This window comes from Rhincodon typus, chromosome 9, assembly GCF_021869965.1.
Source record: "Rhincodon typus isolate 14 chromosome 9, sRhiTyp1.1, whole genome shotgun sequence".
Lineage (NCBI taxonomy): Eukaryota > Metazoa > Chordata > Chondrichthyes > Orectolobiformes > Rhincodontidae > Rhincodon > Rhincodon typus.
Genome location: NC_063340.1, coordinates 35,509,720 through 35,532,555, shown reverse-complemented (window position 1 = coordinate 35,532,555; position 22,836 = coordinate 35,509,720).

Genomic DNA, 22,836 nt, shown 5'->3' with positions numbered 1-22,836 from the left:
TTGACAGATTGTCTTGTAATTCTGCTTTCTGAGCTACAATTGCAATGAAAAAAGACTTACACTAATTCTATCTGTGAAAAATAAAAGAAAAGCAGAGATAGTTGTAGAGAGGTTGGGATAGTTGTAGAGAACTGGGATAAACAACAAAAAAGAATAAACTGGATCACTATTATACCCATCTGTATCCGAGACCAAATGGTGCAGAGTTAAGCTGGGTTTATTCAGTTATGAGGATATACTGACCTAGTGTTCAAAAAAGATCATTTTTATTCTGAGAGGGGCAAATGGGGTGAATAAAGGTCATTTAGTCTGATAAAATAAATGTGAAATACTTGGAGTCAGGTTCTGATGCAAGGTCACTCTTTAGTATTAATCTGTCTTTTCCTCTTGATTGGCCAGACGTGTGTTTAAGCCCCACTCCAAGACCTGAGCATAAGAATGTAGGTTGACACTGCAGTACATAACTGAGGGTGTGTTGCACTTTTGGAGGTCCCATCTTTTGGATGAGATGTTAACTGCAACTTGCCTGTCTCTTCAGCTGAATATGAAACATCTCCTGCTTCTTTTTGAAACAACAGCAGAGGAGTTATCCCAATGTTCAATACTTATCTCTCAATCTTAATAAAAACAGATGATCGGGTCATTTTCACATTGCTGTTCCACGAATCTTGTTTTGATTAAAGTGGCTGCATTTAAGAAGTATTTAATTGCCTGCAAAGCACTTTGGGATGGCCTATCGTTGTGAAAAGAGTGACATAAATTCTGGTCTTTCTTTCTTTTCTGTCTTTAAAACCTTAGTATAGAAATTATATGTTAACAATAGATAAACGTTTTATACATACATTTTATTCTTAATGTCCTTTCATGGAATGTGCGCATAACTAGCAAGGTTTGCATTCGATGCTAGACCAAATTGTCTTGAAATGAAGGGGCTCAACTTGGCAAAAATCAACCACATTGCTGCGAATCTAGAATCATATGTAGATCAGGTAAGGACGACAGACTTTCGTCCCTAAAGGACAGGACCAGATAAGCTTTACAGCCACGAAATAGCTTTATGGTCTCTATCACAGAGACAAACATTGAATTCCAGACCTTATTAATTCAATTGCACCAGCTGCCCCAGTGGGATTTGAACCCTTGCCCTGAGAGAATTAGCCTGAGTCTCTGGCTTACTCAGCCAGTGACATTGCCATAACGTCTTTGTCTCCTGCTGGTCTCACTGTTATTTTAGTGAAGGCATTAGCTTGTTTAAAATCATCCTGCTTTTGAAAAGCATGGTAGCAAATGTGGCTCGAGAAACTACAGACCAATGGCATGATGCCGGATTTCTAAAGGCTGACGGAAACTGGAATGGAGGCATGTAGGCGCAAGTGTTCCTGCTGCTGGCTCGCAGTCTGTTAGTTAAACCCCCATCCAGTAACACTTTCAAGGTAGAAGGGTCAGGGGTGGAACAGCTACCTACCTGTGAGTGAAATTTTCCAGTTGGCAAGCAGCGCCCTCTTCCTTATCCAAAGCCTAGTCAGTGAGCGAGGCAACAGACCAGGCATCTCGCGCTCCTCCCATTGGAAGGAGAACAGTTGCAGTCATTGTCAGCGTAAGGATTACTTGGCGGCTGTAATCTCTTGCTAGTTTTCTATTGTCAAAGTGCATTCAGAGGGTAACACAAGATGAAGACATACCTACCTCTCTCTCTTCTCAGTTTCTACTACACCCCTGGAACCACAACCTCAGATGATTGAGCTCTGAGAGTCTTGGCCAGAGGACCTCCAATTTGATGATGACCCTTGTCCTCTGCCCCTAACGTAGTTTCACACTTAAAAATTGTAGCAGGAAACCATTTCAGACAGAGTGCAGGAGCAGAGGTTCTCCCACAGTTGGTTTTCTGAACTCAGAAGGAAAATCCAAACTATACTGTGTAACGTTATTTATTAAAGACAGTAATCTGCAAAAGGGTTCAAGTCTTTCACTGTCATCTTCAGGCAAGTAGCACAGTTACTCCACAAACATCCTGCCAGGAAAGATAGTTGCTTTGATTCTAAGCAGGATTTTCAGATTCAGTGTTGTAGAGATGGGAGAAGTGAAACCCAAGGGCTATTGGTATTGGTCTCCTGACCTCAGCCACTTATGTAAGAGGAGTTTTGCTTCCATAGGGTGCCCACCTGATGAGAAAGTTTGCCTTCAATCCGTCTGCCCCTCCCTCAAAAACCCTCAGATAGGTGGTAGCGAGCAATTTAATGAGCCAATAGTCTAACGTCCATCCTGTTCATCAGTAACACATTTTCTAGAGTCTCCTTGCAGCAACTGCTTACCAAAAGACAAAATCAGAAGTCACATAACACCAGGTAATTGTCCAACAAGTTTATTTAAAATGACAAGCTTTCGGAGCGCTACTCTTTTTTTTCAGGTAAAGTGGAAGGAAGCACACAGACACAATATATGGGCAGAGAGATAATGGCAAGATAATTCCAGGTAATTAAGAGTGTCAACATATAAGTACAAATGGTGTGAGTGGAGTGTTGACAGGCTGAATAACAAGTCTTTGCAGGTGATCAAAAGTGTCAAAGGGTGTGAGTAAAGTGTCAACAGCTGAATAACAAGTGAAGGGATGACATATGAACTGATTAATTAAGGCAGAGAGATAATCAAAAATAAAATGGGGTGCTAGAGACAAACCAAATAGCATAAATTATATGAGTAGGTATCAGAGTCACATGACAAAAGTCTAACTAAAGTAACAAGTAAAGTTAAACTGTATAAACTATTTAAGGTAGAGAGATGATAATAAGTAATCAAGGTAATGATGTCAAAATAGAACAGTTAGGAAGATTTTACAAACACAGAACAGTATGGTGGTGTCAGATGTAATGAGACCTGAACCCATGGTCAGAGGTGAGGGTGTCCTCATTAGGATGGAACTTGCCTATCTTGCCCTGCTTAGTGATTCTGCATTGTCGTGTATCTTGAAGGTTGCCTTGGAGGACGCTTACCCGAAGGTTGAAGGCTGAATATCCTTGACTGACTGGGAGGGAACATTCCTGCCTTGCGATTGTTGTGTTTTGTAGTGTCTGCATGGTCTTGCCAATATACCATGCCTTGGAGCATTCTTTCCTGCAGCGTATAAGGTAGACAACATTGGCCAAGTTGCATGAATACATCCTGTGTACCCAGTGGGTGGTGATCTCGCATGTGAACGTAGTATCCATGTCCATGACCTGACATGTCCTGTAGAGGTTGCCATGGCAGGTTTGTGTGGTGTTGTGGTCACTGTTCTCCTGAAGACTGGGTAGTTTGCTACAAATGATGGTCTTTTGAGGTTAGGTGGCAGTTTAAGGCAAGTATTGGAGGCAGAGGGATGGCCTTGGCAAGATGTTCATCGTCATCAATGCTGAAGGCTGCGATGCACATGGTGTGGTTTCTCTGCTCCAGAGAAGTACTGGACAATGAAGGATACTTTATTGGTTGTGTCCTGTGTCTGTCAATCAAGTAACGGGACCCTGTGTGAGAACCTCTCCGGCTAGGTCAAGGGCATCTTGAAATCCATTGTACAAGGAACCCCCTGCTTCTGTCACAACACTGCAGCCTTTTTACAGAAACTCACTCATGGACCAGTCAAACCAGGAACATTCCTTGTCATAACAAACATTTTGGCACTCTACACCAGCATCCCCCATGACACCAGCATCGCTGCAACAGCCTCAGGACTCAACATCAACAACTGCCAATTTCCAGATGCATCCTACAACTCATCCACTTCACCCTTGACCACTATATCTTCATCTTCAACAACCAGCTCTTCATCCAGACACATGGAACAGCCATGGGACCAAATTTACACCCCAACATTTTCATGTGCAAATTTGAGCAAGACTTCTTCATCACACAGGACCTCTGACCAACACTATACACCAGATATCGATGACATTTTCTTCCTTTGGACTCACCCGTGAAGTATCACAAATGACTACATGATGATATCAACAAGTTTCGTCCCATCATCAGACTTACCATGGACAACTCTTCAGAATCTGTTTCATTCTTGGACACCAGCTTCTCCATCAAGGACAGAAAGCGCTGTACTCCACTCTACTGCAAGCCCATGGATAACTTTCTAGCTTCACTTCGCTAGCGACCACCCAAAACACATTTAAAGAAGCCATCCCTTACAGACAAGCCCTGCATATATACAGGATCTGCTCAGACAAAGAGGAACATGTCATTTACTATGAAAGAATGGGATACGATGATGAACTCATCAATTGACAGTTCTGACATGCCATAGCAAAAAATATTTGTGCACCTCAGTCCAACACTGGCATCTCCACATCATGGTTACCCAAAGACTTTAGTAGTGCGTCCAATGCCTGAGCTAGTTGAGCTACGCACTATTAACATGGTATGCCATGCATCTTTTTTTATACTTACAGTGAATGAAACCCAGAATAATTTCTAAAGTTTGAATGTAAAGGGAAAATTTTGTAGAATTTTTATTTAGACAATAAAACAGATCACATAAAATACATGCTTGAACACTGAATCAGGCCTTTGAATCATCATACATTTGAAAATGGGCTCTGAATCTGTACAGTATCTAGATGGATGGTAATGAAAGCACTGACAATCAGACTCATGCTCTGAAGCTGTGTTAGGAAACTGACTCAATATTTAAACATTGAGAACTTCATTTTACTATCTAACATATGAGAAAGGTTAATCTTGAAATAAGCTCTCAACAAGCACACACATCCCACATATTACTTCACAATCTAACACGCAAATACTGGGTCAAAATATAATGATATGAGTCATACAAACCAGTGTCCAACGTCATAGTGTGTCATATTTTTATGTTGACTAAATGTGCTAAGATGTGGTATATGCAAGTAACTTGCTTATAAGTAGCATGCCACCAGATGTATTATAATTGTTTTTGAATCAGTAGGTCAATAACAAAGGAAAATTATCATGATTGTTAGAACCAGACACTTTTTTTTCTGGTAGTAGAGGGAGTGCAATGACCTGTGTTGTTATTATTAACAAAAGCATTGTCTCAAGCAATAATTGAGAATTTGGGCACTAAGTTGCAGCATAATGTATTCCTGGGTCAGCTGCAGCAATAGCAAACAGAGTAAAGCTCCCGTTCTTTGCCTCTAGAGCTCAGAGGAATAGGCTGAAAACTTCAGTGTTTTATACGTTTTCTGCTGCAGTACCCTGTGGAGCAGATTCTAATTTGCATTCAATTTTAGGCAGTTAGTGCTACAGACTCACATGCATTAGGAATATCTCCACACTCACTTCAAACGGAGCCCTTTTAAGAGATAGAAAACTTCAACTTGATCATTTCATCAGCTTGCAATGGATTCAAATTAAAACCAAACTAAGACTGTTAAGCCAGTTTCATTCGACAAACCCACAACAGATTGGCTTAAATTGCTGCATAAACTGAGAATATCAACACAGATGACCGATGATTTCTATAAATAATGTGGAGGTACCGCTGTCAGACTGGGGTGGACAAAGAGAGCAGTCACACGACACCAGGTTATGGTCCAACAGGTTCATTTGAAATCACATGATTTCAAAGTGGTGCTCCATCATCAGGTGAAGTGCCAGACTGTTCATAAATACTGTCAGCAAGGTTTGATTAAAAGCAGAAGTTTAATTAAAAGCTCCTTCACCTGATGGTGGAGTGGAGCTCTGAAAGCTTCGGATTTCAAATAAACCTGTTGGACTATAATCTGCTGTCATGTGACTTCTGATTTCAATAAAATACGTTTAAATTTTCATCCAGATTGCATTATACTCAGACTAATTGTCTATAAAATTTGTTTAAAGGGCATCTTTTAAATTATAAATAATCAAAATCTATGTCACATAAGATCAGACAAATCTGTGCTCATGATGTCCAGCTACAACAAAACATAATCGCAAAAAAAATGAAACATATCTTTTTCACTTCTTTACATGTTTAACTTTACCAATTTGAAGCCATTCATTTGTCACATGTAGTATGAACAGAACAGACTGCAAAAGTCTATAGGATAAGAATTATTATCCTCATGGATGGCTGGTTATAACTGACTTTGACAACATTGACAACCAGGTCACAGCTTGAGGGGTAGGATATAAATCATGTGGTAACTTTTATTGATCCTTCCTGCACAGTTCTGAAATGTTGGATAGGTCAAATGAAGGAGAAGACTGCCGTACGACACAGTCTGTTGTTTCTTATTACTAAAAGTCCCCATTATCTGGTACCCTGTTAACCAGAACTCTCATGCAACCAGCAGCAGTAGATTTCCTTGCTCTGGAAACTGGTCATTTGGTTGCCTCTGTCTGCATGTAACCAAACCTTGCTGACAGTATTTATGAGTGGTCTGGCCTCAACCAGCACATTCATATAACCAGCAGTCTCCTTTTTCTACAAATCCTACAGTATAGATAGAGCCCATTCCACCCATCGAGTCTGCAGCAACTCTCCAAAGAGCATTGCACCCAGACCCACTCCCACACCCTATCCCCAGAACCCTGTTTTAACCATGGCTGATCCACCTTGCCTGCACATCCCTGAACACTACAGAACAACTTAGCAAGGCCAATTCAACTAATATGCACGTCTTTGGACTGTGGGAGGAAACCAGAGCACCTGGCAGAAACCTATGCAGACACGGGAAGTCACCCAAGGCCGGACCTGAACCCGGGTTCCTGATACTGTGAGGCAGCAGTTCTAACCAGAGTGTTTACTTCAGTTGCTTTTAAGTCTACTGTTCATACAGGAAATGTGAAAATGAACAAGCTTATTACAGGAATATAGGAACAAAAATACACTTTCTAGCTGCTTGTGCCTGTTTTCCCATTCAGTGATGTCATGGTTGATCTAGGGTCTAACTCTTTCCCCATATTCCTTAATACCTTTGTGTCACACAAATCTATAAAAAACTCAAATACAAAGTTGACAATTGATCTAACATTGTCATTTGTGGAATAGAGCACTAAATTCCTACCACTGTTTATATTGAAAATTCCTTCCTAATGTCTCTCAAATTTTTATACTATGACCCATAGTCTGAGACTCCTTGCCAAGCAGAATTAGTTTCTATTGTCCCAATTGTTTCTCTCAATATTTTGATCAAATCACCGTGTAATGTATCACTGTCTCTATACAACCTTATGCTTCAACTATGCTGTGAGCATCTTTATCATTGACAAAGTTGGGTGTATGACTTTATATCCCATCATCCTAGTCAATATTAAACACAGTAAACAGTTTATATTCTGACAAAAGGCATTCAGATATACACTGGTCATATCGTGCAAAATACAGTAACACCAATTTCCCGTTTTATGCCGCGCTACCAATTTCCTAATCAGGTTAGTAATTTGTCTTCAACATCATGAACTTGAACTTTAGTTAACAATCTCTTATGAGGGACTTCATCAAATTGCTTCTGGGAGTCCACATAAGTAATTTTCTTAAACATTTCCCTGTCCACTTCACCAGCCACCTCTATAAAATAATTAATCAAGTTTATCAGGCCTGACCTATCCTTTACAAAATTGTACTGGCTTCCAATATTCCATGAGATTTTAACAGTGATATGTACAATTTTCCATTCCAAATTTTTCAGAAAACTTCAGAAAATATCAGAATGGTTTCTGAATTGAGAGACCTTTCGTAGATTATAATTTGGGCATCGGCAATGTTCTCATTTACTTCCTCTAAAATCCTGGAATAGAAATCATCTGGTCCTAAGGATTTGTTGTTTCTCAGTGAGTTATTTTCTTCATTGTTATTATTATGAATTTTGATGAGTCTGATTCAATATTAGTCCTTTTGGATGGCTGGTATACTGACTTTTACTGTAAACACTGATGCAAAGAAACGATTCAACTCCTTCACCATTTCCTTATTTTCATCAACAATACCTTAGTTATCAGTTAAGGGAACAACATGCACTCATTCCCTTGTGTAATGCAAAACATTTTTTCAGAGTTTGACATCCTTTGCAAGTTATTTTCATATTCCCTGCTGTAACTCTTAAAATCTGCCTTGTTGGCCTGAATCTAAGGATTTGGCCAAGTTGCATTGTTATTTGGAGGGTAATTCACAGTGAGTCTAGCAAGATTTCTTACCACAGCTTATCAAACCCACCTCATTAGATACCTACACTACCTTTAGGTGCCCCTCACATCCAATTCCAGTCCCATCTTACCATCTTTCCTTTCCTGGAACAATTCTCCATTGTTGGGACATCCAGAATTGACTGGCATCCCTTGCATCAACACCATTTTTAAAAGCATATTGTGCACCCCAGCAAGCACTGTCAGCCTGAAGCTGCACTGCATTGCTCCTGAAATTAGCCTCAGACAGGGCCGATGGGGAAATTGGCACTCTGTTTTGCAGGCAAGGTACTGGAAGTCCTGCTAGGCAGGGTGACGCAGATCCAGGTTCTTCTCTCACCCCCAGAACCAGCACTGGAGGCCACGTCACCAAACCGTGCCAGCCTGGTCTGAGGTTGCCGCCTGTGTGACAGCAGTCTCAGCCATCTGGAGGAGTGCCCAGCACTACAGACAGAACGTCAATGACTCTGACAGCATATGTGCCACCATCTTCTCTCCAATGCCTCACATTCACTCCATCTCTGCCACTGTACCCAACTCCCACCAAGGGTCATGTTCTGCAACTCTCACTATTGCCTGCAACATCTTCCCTCACTTATTAGCCTCCCCAAACCCTAACACCACCAACTCTGCATACCCTCTATGTTGCCTACTCACTCACTTGGAACATAGCCCCATCTGCATGAAAAATGACAGCTGTGCCACCCACTTGCATCTCCCATAATACCTCTCTCTCTCATTTTAGGAGAAAAATAACCCACAAAAGGACAATAAGAGTCAAGATTGGTGATAGGACACCCCCTATTCAATTCCTCACCAATTATGAGGATATATTTCTGATTCCTGAAACCCCCAAGCAGCTGACTGACCATGTCCACACCACTGGACAAGTATCACAGACTTCCCTTGACTTACTGTGCTGAGAACCCCTGACTAAAGGTTTGATTTAGCTGAGGATGGCTGACCACCAAGACAAGCTTCCTTCCTTTGTGCCTGTACTAAATGGAAAAGCAAGGGAAAATTAATATGACTCTGGTAGCGCTAGCTGAGGGATAAGGCACAAAAAGGCAATGCAAGACAGGGCTGATCTAAGCATTCAGTAGACTCAGATTGACTAACTGCTATGAGAGCGAGTGAGGAGCTCAGAGATGTAGCCTAGTCCAGACCATGAGCTGGACGTACGTCCCTGAGCTCACTGAGGCCTTGCTGTTGCATTACAATGATATTGCTGCATCTCCAGCTGCATCAGCAAATGGAATGCAGAAGTGTCCTGTAAATGGATTAGAGATGTGCTATGAGGGTTCATAGATGCTGGCACATATCAGATGCCAATATCCATGGGTATGGTGTTGTGTGACCAGTATCCATGGAGCATATGCTGAGATTTTGGTGTTTATTGTCCAACATGGAGAAACTTTAGAGTAAACGCTGACCTGAAGTCACCAAATGCTCACTTTGATTTCCATGTTAAGAATTCTTGATATCTAGCCTGGTAAGATCTGAAGCTGAGCATTACTGTGGCAAGGTGCACCATTAATAAGGTGTTAAACAAGGTAGAACCCCCCTTGATTGGCAACTCTCTTCTGCCTAGCAACAAAGAGTCCTTGCTTCTTGGCAAATGCAAAAAAGATGCAACAGGTTGTACTGCAATGTCAAGATAGGTCGAATAGGATTTCTCACATGATTCAGCAATAAATCTCACCATGGCCCATGTTGTTTAGGCCGCATTAAAATTCAACCCATTGTTTTCATTGCCTGTAATACTTCCAGTTAAACTGAAGCACGTATTGATTAAATGAAACAGTATTTTTAAACCAAACTAAATAAAGTACTTAGAATTCCATAGAATTCCTACAGAATGGAAACTGGCCATTTGGCCCAACAAGCCCACACCGACTGTCCAAAGAGCATCCCACCCGGATTCATCGACTTACATTTCCTATGGCTAACACGCCTAACCTGTACATTCCTGGACACTATGGGGCAATTTAGCATGTCCAATCCACCTAACTTGCACCTCCTTGAACTGTGGGAGGAAACAGGAGCACTTGTCACCTGGAAATACATCATGGTATTATAAAGACATCACAAACAATACATGGAAAAATTTCCACATTTTGAACTGAATACAAAGATGCAAGAAATAGAGAAGGATTTGGTGAGACCGTGGCTGCCTGAAATCCCAATACTGGTACACACTTGATGAATGATGCCTGCACCACCAATCCTGGTTTTGATATAGATTTCTCCTCCAATCCTGGCAGTCTGTCTACCTATTTCCACACTGACTCAATTTCATGCATCTCAATTAAATCTGCCCTTAGCCTCCTCCATTCCAACAAGAACAATGCTAGCCTATCCAATCTTTCCTCAGAGCCACACTTTTCCAGTCCTGGCTACGTTGTCATAAATCTTCTCTGAACTCTGTCGAGTGCAATTATATCTCTGCTGTAATGAGACAACCAGTATTGAATACAGTGCTCAAGTTGTGGCCTGACTAATTATTTATACAATTCTTACATAACCTTCTTGCTCTTATATTCAATACCTCAGCTAATGAAGAAAAGAATTTAAATGTCATTTTAACCATTATAGTGACTTGTCCTGTTACCTTCAGGGATCTTTGGACATGCTCGAAGATTCCTCCTTTCTCAACACTTCTCAGCATTCTCTCATTCATTTTGTATTCCTTTGCCTTATTTAACCTTCCCGATCTCGCCTAATGCATTCGCTGCTCACAATGTTGTCTCCTCTACTTTGAGGAAACAAAGCGGAGACTGGATGACAGTTTCACAGAACGCCTACGTTCTCCTTGCAAAAAAGACCCTGACCTTCCATTTGCCTGACCCTTTGACACACCACCCTGTTCCCTGGCCAACATCTCTGACTCAGGCTTGCTGCAGTGCTTCAATGAAGATCAGGGGCAACACCTCATTTTCCATTTGAGGACCCTGCAGCCCTCTGGACTCAATATTGAGTTCAAAAGCTTTAGGGCTTGAACTGTCCCATGTCTTTGTCCCTACCCCAACACACCAGACCTTGTTATCATAGTCTGCTATTGCACACTCCCTATTGTTAGCCACTAACAGTCCCTATTAATAGCTATTCACCCTTCTAGCCAGATCGTTATCCACTCCTTTGTCTCTCCAACTGTTCTTCTCTTTCTTTGGGCTCTATCCATAACCTATCATTTACTCCTTACCCCCTACTACTGCCAGCAGCCCCTCCCCCACATCTTCTGCATATCAACGACATTCTCCTAGCTATCATCAGTTCTGAGGAAGGGTCACTGGGCCCGAAACATTAACTCTGATTATTTTCTTCACAGATGCTGCCAGACCTGCTGAGCTTTTCCAGCAACTTCTGTTTTTGTTCCTGATTTACAACATTCGCAGTTCTTTTGGTTTTGAAAGATTTTCTTTCTGTTTTAGTGATTCATAAAGTTACATTTTCTCTCTTGTTCACTGTGACTCAGTCTAAAAAAACTTTAAGATTTTGCTAAGATGGATCAATCAATTGAATGTGTCAATGCCAGTGATAGATGCTCAGGTTGGCAGCCAACCACTGCTGGAGAAGCACATACCTCTTAAATATTTGACTTCAATAAGCGTTCCACAATTTTTCCATACTACACGACAGTGCAGCCAAATACTCCATATCACCTCATATTATAGTGAATTTTTCATTTATTATTGCATTCAAGCCTGATATTGCTGATCACTTCCCTGAGGCGATCACCTATTAACTTCGAATTTCATCTGCTCAGCATCTGAATCAACATTAGCAATATCCAAAGATTTAACACAATTGTCAATGGCGTCTGGCTTACTAGAATATATAATATGCTCTTTTCGTCTCGAGTCTGCAAATTGTGCCCACTCTTTCAGATGGAGGCTCAGGTTACAAACCAACTGACATTGGAAATTGAGCAGTATTTGGTTAAATATGCTACATACTGCAGCAATTATGAACTCATTTCTCCTTGACTTCACAGTGTGGAGCTGGAGGAACACAGCAGGCCAGGCAGCAACAGAGGAGCAGGATAGTTGATGCTTTGGGTCAAGACCCTTCTTTCTGAATTTCTGAAGAAGGGTCCTAACCCAAAATGTCAACATTCATAGAATCATAGATAGAATCCCTACAGTGTGGAAACAGGCCCTTCAGCCCAACAAGTCCACACTGACCCTTGGAGCATCCCACCCAGACCCATCCCCCTATAACTCACACACCCCTGAACACTACGGGCAATTTAGCATGGCCAATCCACCTAGCCTGCACATCTTTGGACTGTGGGAGGAAACCAGAGCACCCGGAAGAAACCCACACAGACATAGGGAGAATGTGCAAACTCCTGCTCCTCTGATGTTGCCTGGCCTGCTGTGTTCCTCCAGCTCCACACTGTGTTGTCTCTGACTTCAGCATCTGCAGTTCTTACTATTCTCATTTCTCTTTGAGCTTTCTTTCAAAACATATTGAACATTTAAAGTTGATGTTCACTGCTTACATGGCGCAGTTACTGATTCTGATGCATGCCTCAGACTGATCAGCAACCTGGTGTAATAGTTGGATGCACACTAGAAACTTTGAACAAAAACATTGTGCCCCAAATGACAATCATTGCCTCTCCTGGTCCTTCAACCTCCAATGAGAAATTCCCATTTTGTTTTTTTTTTAATCAATTCATATCCTTGCACATTCTTCTCTCTGTAACCTCCACCAAAAACCCAGTAAAAAAAATCTCTCCATTTCTCTCTTTATGGCTGTTCTCAATTCCTTCCAGCAATTGCTCTACTACTGGTGACCAAACCACTAGTTATGTAGCTTTCTTCCTAAACTCCATGCCCTTGCTCATCTTATCCTTTAAGTCCCTCCTTAAACTCATTCATCAAAGATTCATCTATTTTGGTGATGCATCAAAGATATATCATTGACTGTCTTGGCATTCATTTTTGTCTGATTACAAATCTGTAAGTATCTTGCAATGGTTTTCCACTTTAAAGATGCTACACAAATGCAAGTTGTTGTTATTTTTCTTTCTTCCAGCTATAAACCAAACATGATGTTCATTGCCAACATCACCATTACATGCTACAGTGGCCATGCATGTGTAGAAATACAACTTTGTAGCCAAATTCCTGAGAGAACAGAAAGAGCCCTCAGTACCTTACCTGCTGCCTCATTCATTGCCCCACTCCCTGAGCAAAATGGTGAGCTATGCAGTGAGGGATGTGGCACCAGTTGGGTGGGGCGATGTGCAGTGGAGCCAGTGGCCAGTGCAAGTTGGGTAAGAGACTAGCGGTAACATCAGAAAGGAAGGTAGGTAAGAGCAGCTAGCAAGCCACAGGGCCTGGTGAACAGCTGCTAGTGGAGTGGGAGAAAGCAGCCTCCAGCAACACATATTCTGATAAGCCAAGATCAACAATCCAACACAGCCTGGATCGCAGAACTGCACGAGGTAACACAAGTCACTTGGTATAGCTTGCAATTGTTGTCCAGTAATTTTTAAAAACATGCCAAAGGTCTTTTTGACAGAATCTCATTGATGAATCAGTATCCAATCAATATCAGCATAGTATCTCCTCGTTTGACAGGAACCACTTCAAGTACAGGTAATGAATACTGACCTTTCTGAATGAAATGTGTTTCTCTATACCTTGCATGAGCAGCTAATAAATCACAGCATTCATCCTTTGTGTGTTAATGATAATTAATAATAGATTAATGGAAAAGAAAACAATCAATAAACTAACGTGGGAAGAAAGCTTTATATTTTGTCACAAACTCCACCTGATTTTGAAAAGAATCAGACGAAAGACCAGCAATACTTGGAAATGAATATGTTGGTCACTCTGGGACTCCATTTTGAGGTATACAAAGCAGATCAGCCTGTATGTGTCATTAGCAAGTTTTTACTGGCGTCTTTGGAAATACATTTATTTCTGTAGCTAGTTTTTTTTACCCCTGGGGCAATTCACTAGCCTGTTGTCAGAGCGCATGGAGTGCGATTCTTCATAAAGCATAGCTGTACAAGGGACTTCCCCAATTCTCATAAGTGTGTTGGAAGGATTTGCAGGTTGATAATCAATGTGTTTGTCACAATATAAAAGCACCTTCTATGGCCAACAAATCCTGGAGTGGGATCAAATCCAGAGTTTTTACTTCATAGGCGGGGACACTATTCACAGCACTGTGAGAACTCCTCTTCGGTGCTGTATGGTACTTCATGGGAATTGTGCTACATGCAGGATATTTACAAACAAATAGGTAGGGAGCGCAAACAAGTAAAGTTGAGAATCTGTCGCAAACAATTAAAGATGATAATAGTCAATCTTGGGAAAACTTTAAAATGCCTTTGTTCATTATCTTTTAAGTGATATTTTTATACAGAAGAGTTTATAAGGAAATGAGGAATAACAATATTATTCTATGCAGGAGGAAGTCTTTGATAATTCACTTAAATGTTATTTTTCATATGTTGGATATTCCAAATGAATGTAATAAACATTTTTTTAAATTTAAGTTGGTATCCTCCACATTGACAGTGGTAAATATTATAAGAAATGAGACATGGTGACCTTACTACTGTTCCACTGCCAACACTAAATGTGCCCAGTTAAACATGAGATCTCCTTCATTTCCCCCGACATCCTCATGACAGAAAACAGATGGTGTCGACTTCAAGCAAAATGCTTCATCAGTTGAAAGGCAAACAGCTGTCAAGTTGGGTAACAAAGGAGATAATTAGATAAAGAGCATTCACTGTGATTTACTTCCTGCTGTTACACACAGCAATCCCATGTTCGTGTATTGCCAAAGTATAACACTTTCTAACTTTAATTCTCTGGCAGTAGTAGCACTGTGATATACACTGCACTCTTGTTATTTGTGGGTGAGTCATTCAGTGTGGTACTTAGCTAACAATGGTGGCATCTGAGATCACCCTGATACAAATAACAAAACTGTCAATGTAAGCAACCTGGTAAAATTAATCTGAACAGCATTGAGAGGACTCAAGAAGAGCTTTCTGTCTGCATTTCGCGAGGTTAAGTGCAATCAAGTGCAAACATTGCTGCCAGTGCCACCGGCATTTCTCCATTCTTCATCCAATTGCAGAGAAACAAAACCTCAGCCAAAAGGTTAAAAGCTGCTTTTATCCTGTGCTTAGTAGGATTCGTGTGTCATTTGGTGGATCTTTTCAAGCTAGTGTCACTTTATGAGCATAGGCAGGGCAGGTAGGAAGGGCCTCCAACCTCTATCATGGCACCAGGTACAAACATACTGCCAGGGTTTTCCTGGTAAGTACCTACCTGGTGTGGCTACTTAAAGGTCTCTTATGGCCTCCCTGTAGGTAGATAATCCTCAACTCATACCACCCCGGACTTAATCATGGGTGGAAGTCAGAAAGGTAGAAGAGTCTACACACATACGTTATGCCTGTTTATATGGGTCCACTCACCACCAGTTCATTTCCTGGGGGAGAATTAAATTCTTCCCTTCTCTCTTATTGTGCAGGAGGAATAAAATTAAACTTCCCCACTGCTCAACTTTTCTAACAGTTTGGTCAAGATTGTGAATATGTTTCAGGCAAGTGGATTATGCAGTCTGTTATATGCGAGAAGTCATGGAACCTGCTGGTGTTTGAGATGGCCATGTGTGCAGAAAGTGCTTGCAGCTGCAGAAATCTGAGCTCCCACTTCACAAATCAGTTTTATACTTTGAAAGCTGATGAGGGTGCTGGTTCCTCAAGGAAATGCAATCAGAGCCAAGCTTCTGGCACCACAAGCGGCCCAACTGTAAAGGAGGGCAGAAAGAAGAAAGCAAGAATAATAGTGATAGGGAATTTATACAGTTGGAGGAACAGACAGGCCTTTCTGCATCTGTCAATGTGACTCCAGGATGACATGAAGCCTCACTAGTGTCAGGGCCAAGGATGTGACAGCATGTCTTTGCAGGAAGGGTGAACTGTCAGAGGTTGTGGTCCATGTTGGTACCAATGACTTAGGTTGGATGGGAGATATTCTCCTGTAAGCACAATTCAGAAAGCAGGGTCACAAATGTAATCCCAGATTATTCACAGTCTCAGGTGCAAATCAATACAAAATCAGGAAGGTAAGGCAGATGAATGCATAGCTATAAAGATAATGCAGGAGGGAGGACTTTATTTCCTGGGGCGCTGAAACTGGCTCGAGGGAAGATGGCACCGGTATAACCTGGAAAGATTGCACTTGACAGAGCTGGGATTAGATTCCTTGTGGGGTGTTTTGTAGTGCCATTTGGAGAGCTTTTAATCTAACTTGGCTACCTCCATGATGTGGCCAATTAAGAATGTCAGATCGCCTCCCAGTGGGAAGGCTGCCCTTGACTTTCTGCCTCGGATTTAATGTGGGAAACAAGATAGAATGGGAGAGGAAAGTACCAGGGCTTGCAAAATACTTAGGGATGCAGCTGCCATTAGCAAAGAGCGTAGTAAGTTAATAGGGGGAGTCAGAGTAGGGAAGAAAGAAAAGAAGTCCAAAACAGAATTAGTGTACATGTATGTAAATGCACAGAGTATGGTAAATAAGGTTGGGGAGTTACAGACGCAGATTGCTATGTGGAATTATGATGTTGTTGCAGAGGCCTGGCTTTAGGAAAGGGCAAGACTGTGTTTTAAATATTCCTGGGTATAAGTTGTATAAGTCAGGAATGATAGAAAAGGAAGGGAAGGAGGAAAGTTGGCAGTTTTGGTTAAAGAAGCATTGCAGAGCCAGAGAAGGAAGATGTCTCAAAGTGTCCAAGAACAGAGTCAATTTGGCTAGAGCTATTGAATAAAAAGAGTGTAATTACATTGCTCAGTGCAGTCTATAGACCACCAACAAGTGGAAAGGATGTAGAGGAACAATTCTGCAATGAAATTACAGAAATACCAACATATGAAGAAGTTATAATGGAGACTTCAATTTCCAAATATAGACTAGAATAACAACACAGTAAGCGGCAGTGAGACACAAGTGTTCCTAGACTGTATTGAGGAGAATTTCCTACAGCATTATGTGTCTAGTCCAACATGCAAGGATACATTATTGGATGTGGTGATTGGAAATGGGGTGGGCCAAATGAATCAAATGTCAGTGAGGGAACATTTAGGAGACAGTGATTATTGTATCATATACTCAGGAATGTTGTTGGAGAATGACATGCTATTATTCAAAGTAAGAAAAATCAATTGCTGAAGAGCTGACTTTAATGGGGCAAGGTCAGAACTAAGCAGGAATGATTGAAATGAGAGGTTGGTGGGATAAACAGGAACCAAACAATGGACCACCTTCAAAGAGCAGCTGATTTGATTACAGTCAAGGTATGTTCACTGTAATGGAAAATATGAAAAAAAAAATCCAGAGTTCCCTCGATGACAAAGAGGTAGAAATTAATATTAAAAAGAAAATGTATGCTTATGACAGGGGTAAGGCAGAAAATACAATTGAGAATCAATAGCAGAACTGAAGGTGTAGGGGGGAAGTGAAGAAGCAAATAAGAGAAGCAAAGAGGAACTATAAGATGAACAGCCAACATGAAGGGAAAGCCCAAAGTCTTCTAAAGGCATATAAACAGTAAGGGACGGATTAAAGAAAGAGTAAGGCCAATTTTGGACCAAAAAGAAGATGTACACCTGGAGAAAGAGTATATGGCTGAGGTGTTAAATGAATACATTGAATCTGTCTTTCCAAACCTTGGTGACACAGGAGAGAACTCAGTCACTAGAAGGGTTCAAAATCAATAGGGCAGAAGAGTTGGATAGACTGTTGGTACTTAAAGTTGACAAGACACCAGGATCAGATGAGATGCATCTAAGAATTTTGAAGATAGAGAGAGTGGAAATTGAGGGGACAGGGCCACAATCTTTCAGTCTTTCCTAGATTTGAGGGAATTGTCAGAAGACTAGAGAATTGAAATCATTACAGCCTTGTTCAAGAAAGGGTGGAAGTATAAGTACAGCAATTACAGACAAGTTCAGTTTAACTTCAGTGGTGAAGAGCTTCTAGAGCCAACTATTCAGGATAGAATTAGTAGTTACATGGGAAAAGGTGGATTGATTTGGAAGAGTTAACATGGATTTCTAAGGGGGAAACCATGTTTAATTAACTTTCTGGAGTTTTTGAACAGGCAACAGAAAGACCCAATTAGGATAATGCTCTTGATATACATACACTTGCTGAAGCCATGATCATAATGAATGGCATGCATCTTGAAAGGCCAAATGGCCTACTCCTGCTTCTGTTGTCTATATTTCTATGTTTCAGGAGACATTTGATACAGTGCTCTACATCAGACTTGTGAGGAAAGTTTATAGGTTATAGAATAAAAGGGACAGCAGCAACACAGATACAAAATTGAGTGAAGGGAAATACAAAGTAAAAGTCAATGGATATTTTTCAGGCTGGAGAAAGGTTCATAGTGGAGCTCCCCCAGTATTAGTATTAGGAATCTCGCTTTTGCTGATTAATGAACTTGATAGTGGTGTGCAGGGGACAATCTCAAAGTTTGCCAATGACACTAAACTTGGAAGTGATGTAAACTGTAAGGAGGACAGTGTGGAACTTCAAATAGACATTGACAAATTGATGGAGTAGATGGACAGATTGCAGGTAAGGTTCAATGTAGAGAAGTGTGAGGTCACGTAGTTGGTCAGAAGAAAATTGAAAGAAAATATATAATAGGGGATACAATTCTAAAGAGTGCAGCAGCAGAAGGATCTGGGGGTATATGTGCACAGATCATTGAAGGTAGTTGGGCAAGCGGAGAGAGCAGTTAATAAAGCATACAGTATTCTCAGCTTTATTAGTAGGGGCATAGAGTACATGAGCAAGGAGGTGATGTTTAACTTGTGTAGGGCACTTGTTAGACCTCAGCTGGACTATCGTGTATAGTTGTATGTGCCACATTATGGGAAGAATGCGCATGCATTGGAGAGAGGTCAGAAGCGATTAACAAGGTTCCAGAAATGAGAAACTTCAGTTATGACGATAGATTGTAGAAGTTTGGACTGTTCTCCATGGAGGGAAGAAGGCTAAGAGGAGATTTGGTAGAGGTTTTTAAGATTATGAGCAAGCTGGACAGAGTAGACGCGGAGAAGCTGCTTCCACTCTTGATAGAAAAAAAACAAGAGGGCATAGATTTAAAGTGTTGTGCAAATGAAGCAAGGGTAATGACAGAAATAAACTTTTTCACACAGTGAGTAGTTAGGGTGTGGAATGCCCTGCCTGGAAATATGGTGGAGGCAAGTTCAATTAAGGCATTCAAGACGGCATTACATTTTTATTTAGATATAAGTGATGTACAAGTACATGGAGAAAAGACAGGAGATTGGTCCTAGGTAAAAGTGCTGGTGCAGACAAAGTGGGCCAAATGGTCTTCTTCTGCACCGTAACAATTCTGACATTCTGTGCAACTGCAGGATTGGTCGCACGTTGTGCTGCTCCACCTACTTCCTTCATGCAATCAATGATCCCAAATATATAACATTTGTAAATGAGAATGAAGTCAACAGAAAACAGACTACTAACTCAAATACCACCAATTCCTGTCCTAGAGCTGTTAGCAATGTGTTTGTTACTCTCACTGTGATTTTTTAAGTAGCTGTACATTACCACTTTACACAAGTACTTCTTGAATTAGTGATCATTTTCTTGTCACATTATCTAGGTGCAAATGCTCCCAGTTCTCAGTGAACAAAGAAATGGATCCTAAATAAGAGATTGACATAATCACTGTAGAGTCAAATATCAAATGTTACTGTGATCATATTGTAAATTATTTCAGACAAGAAGCTGGAATTGTTCAGATTGAAACTTTGTTCCAAAAACTATTTGTGGAAAATTTAACTCTTTAAAATCATCCAGAAGGGAACAGGTTAATGTTTAAAACAAAATACCTCCAACTCTATTGAAGACTTCACTTCAACATCACCAATTTTTGTTCAGGGTAACGCTCTCATTAAATTTCAGCAGCAGCCTCATTGATAACTGCTCATTGATGTCTCAGGGCATTTTAGGATCCTCACCTTCCCAGCTTCGTGACACTTTTGCGTGTTCATGAGTGAGTGCTTATTTCAGTCTCACACTGGGAAAAGCAGTCAGAAAGCCAGCAAAGTTAATGGTAAATGGAAGAACATTTCTTAATAAGACCAGAAGGAGTAGGTCTACTCCTCAGGCCTAGCAAATGATCTAGATCTATATAAAAACCGAGAGAGCTACAGATGCTGTAAATCAAAAACAAAAACTGAAAATGTTGGAAAAGCTCAGCAGGCCTGGCAGCATCTGTGAAGAGAAATCAGAGTTAACGGTTTGGGTCCAGTGACCATTCCTCAAAACTGATGATAGCCAGGAGAATGTCATTTATATTCAGAAGATGAGAGATGGGGTAGGGGGTAAGGACTGTCAGCTGGGTTTCATTTATTATCTCATCTGAAAGATGACACTTCTGAAGCTGAAATAGTACCTAGGTTATGTGCACAGGTCCAAACCAGGCTTGAATTCTTGACGTTATTTTTGGACTTCGGAGTACATCACATTGATGATATCTGAAGTACAATGCTACAAACTATGTATAACTTTTAAGTTGCATTTATATTTGTATTTTGTGGGTTACAAAGGGAAAGACATGGTTAGATATTTTTATTATTTTATTTGTGAGATTGGGACTTTGGTCCTGGGCAGTTGGGAAGTTCATTTGTTTACATGCATTTTAATGATGTTTTAAACCCTTCATGTGAGTAGTTCAGAGCATTATTATAAAAAGGTAGGAAAGAAAAAAATGCTGTCATATAGTGATTGATCCTAGACGTATGGGGAAACAGGACAATCCAGAAAAAGTAATTCAATTTGCATGTAAGTGTGCCACACAGTACAGGCAAGGCAATTGGACAACTATGTTAAGAAAACTCGTATTCGCTCCGAAATTTAATGCAATTGTGTTCTTAGTGCAGTTTAGTTTGGGTGTCTCAGGGAGAACCACCCAATGAGAGGAAAAACACCTAGTGACTACAAAGAAATTTGCAAAAATTAAATTAGTTTCGGATGTCTTAGCCTGCGTCTGAGCAAGTGGCTTTGGCGTGAAGACACGGTAGTGGTGCGTTCTTCACTGAGATTTGAGTGTTTCTAAGGATATTGTTAGGGTAAAAGGGGTAGTGTTTCTACTTCCTGTAGCAAAATCTTTTCAACTTTTGACTTTGTCTAACATAATCGAATTCATGTGTTTTCTTGCTTAACAAATGTTTTATCCTTGATATTAAAAATACACTAGCAACATCTTGTGAATGTCTTCAGTAACTGACCTCTACAGTTAAAGCAGAAACAAATTTAAGATCTAACAAGTTAAGTTTCAGTCTGGGAACTGACTTGTCCAACATTAACATCAGATGACAGATAATGTTGAACTGAAGGGTACAAATGAGAACACATGTCAAAACAGTTTAAATAAATTGTGAAATTAGTATGCTTCTAAGTATAATGTAGCTAATTTGGACACCTTTAATATTATATAATACTCTAACTGTGACATTATAAAGATATAATGAAAAGAGAGACTCTTGTCAGTACAAAATGTTCCTTTGGATATAAAGGTCAGACTGTGCAGTCTGTTTGAAAATTTCATTACACCCTGTCCCTCTACTCCTTTTTGAAATTTTTTTTTAATGAATTCTACTCCACATTGGCCACATCATGAACATTGAATATTAAATCATAAAAGACAGACATTAAATCGAGCAAATTGTGTTATGCTGAAAATGACTTTAATCTCCACATTGCTAAAGAAGGCACTGTTCTCTCAGTGTCTTCACTATACAATAAATCTCTGCCAGAAACAAAACTATGCTTTTCGCAAGCATGACTTGATCCACAGTTCAGTATTAACTAGCTTCGATTTCTGTGTTCTATTTTTAAATAAAACTGCACATTTTGCATCCTAGATATAGCAAATTTCAATATTACATTTTACGTACACACCAGCCTAAAATGGAAGAACTGAATCATATAAAATACAATCTCCCAAACCCTGTGACAATGCTCCTCTCCCTTGTTATAAATTAATGTTCTTGGGTTTTTTGCAGTGTTTTCCCACTTTTCATGAAGGATCAAATTCTTGCTGAGGTTCAGCTTAATGAGATATGGTAGCCATTTTGTATTTTGACCAACCAACCATTCTACACCTTACGGTTAGTAAATGCCTGCATTCTTATTTGACTACAGAGGCATCACAATCAAACTCAATTCTGTCTGTCCTTTCGTGCATCTCTGACAGTTGTCACTCAGGATCAGAGCCTTGTTCATTGTTTCCTTTCCCTTCCTTTGGTCAATGAAATAACTCCACAGAGTTCCAGTATCCCATCAGCAAATCACTCTTCACTTACACATGGAGAGTCCTTTACACTGATCCAGCTCCCTAAGAGCCAGCTCTCAGATTGAGCAGGATGTCTGAGACTCCTGTTTTTATCTGCTGTGCCAGGGCTCCCTGATTGGACCAGGTTAACAGCCCCAATTATGAAACTCATTGTATGAAGACCACCTAGCTGACCTCATTACAATCACTACAGTTGAGAACTACAATAATGCCACACCCCACACCCCAGAAGCCAGCTAACTCAGAAGATAATATGTGTGACTCAGTACATCATTTATAGAGCTATTCACTAAATCATCATGTCAGATCATCTGAGTGAGAAACATGTAGGACGAG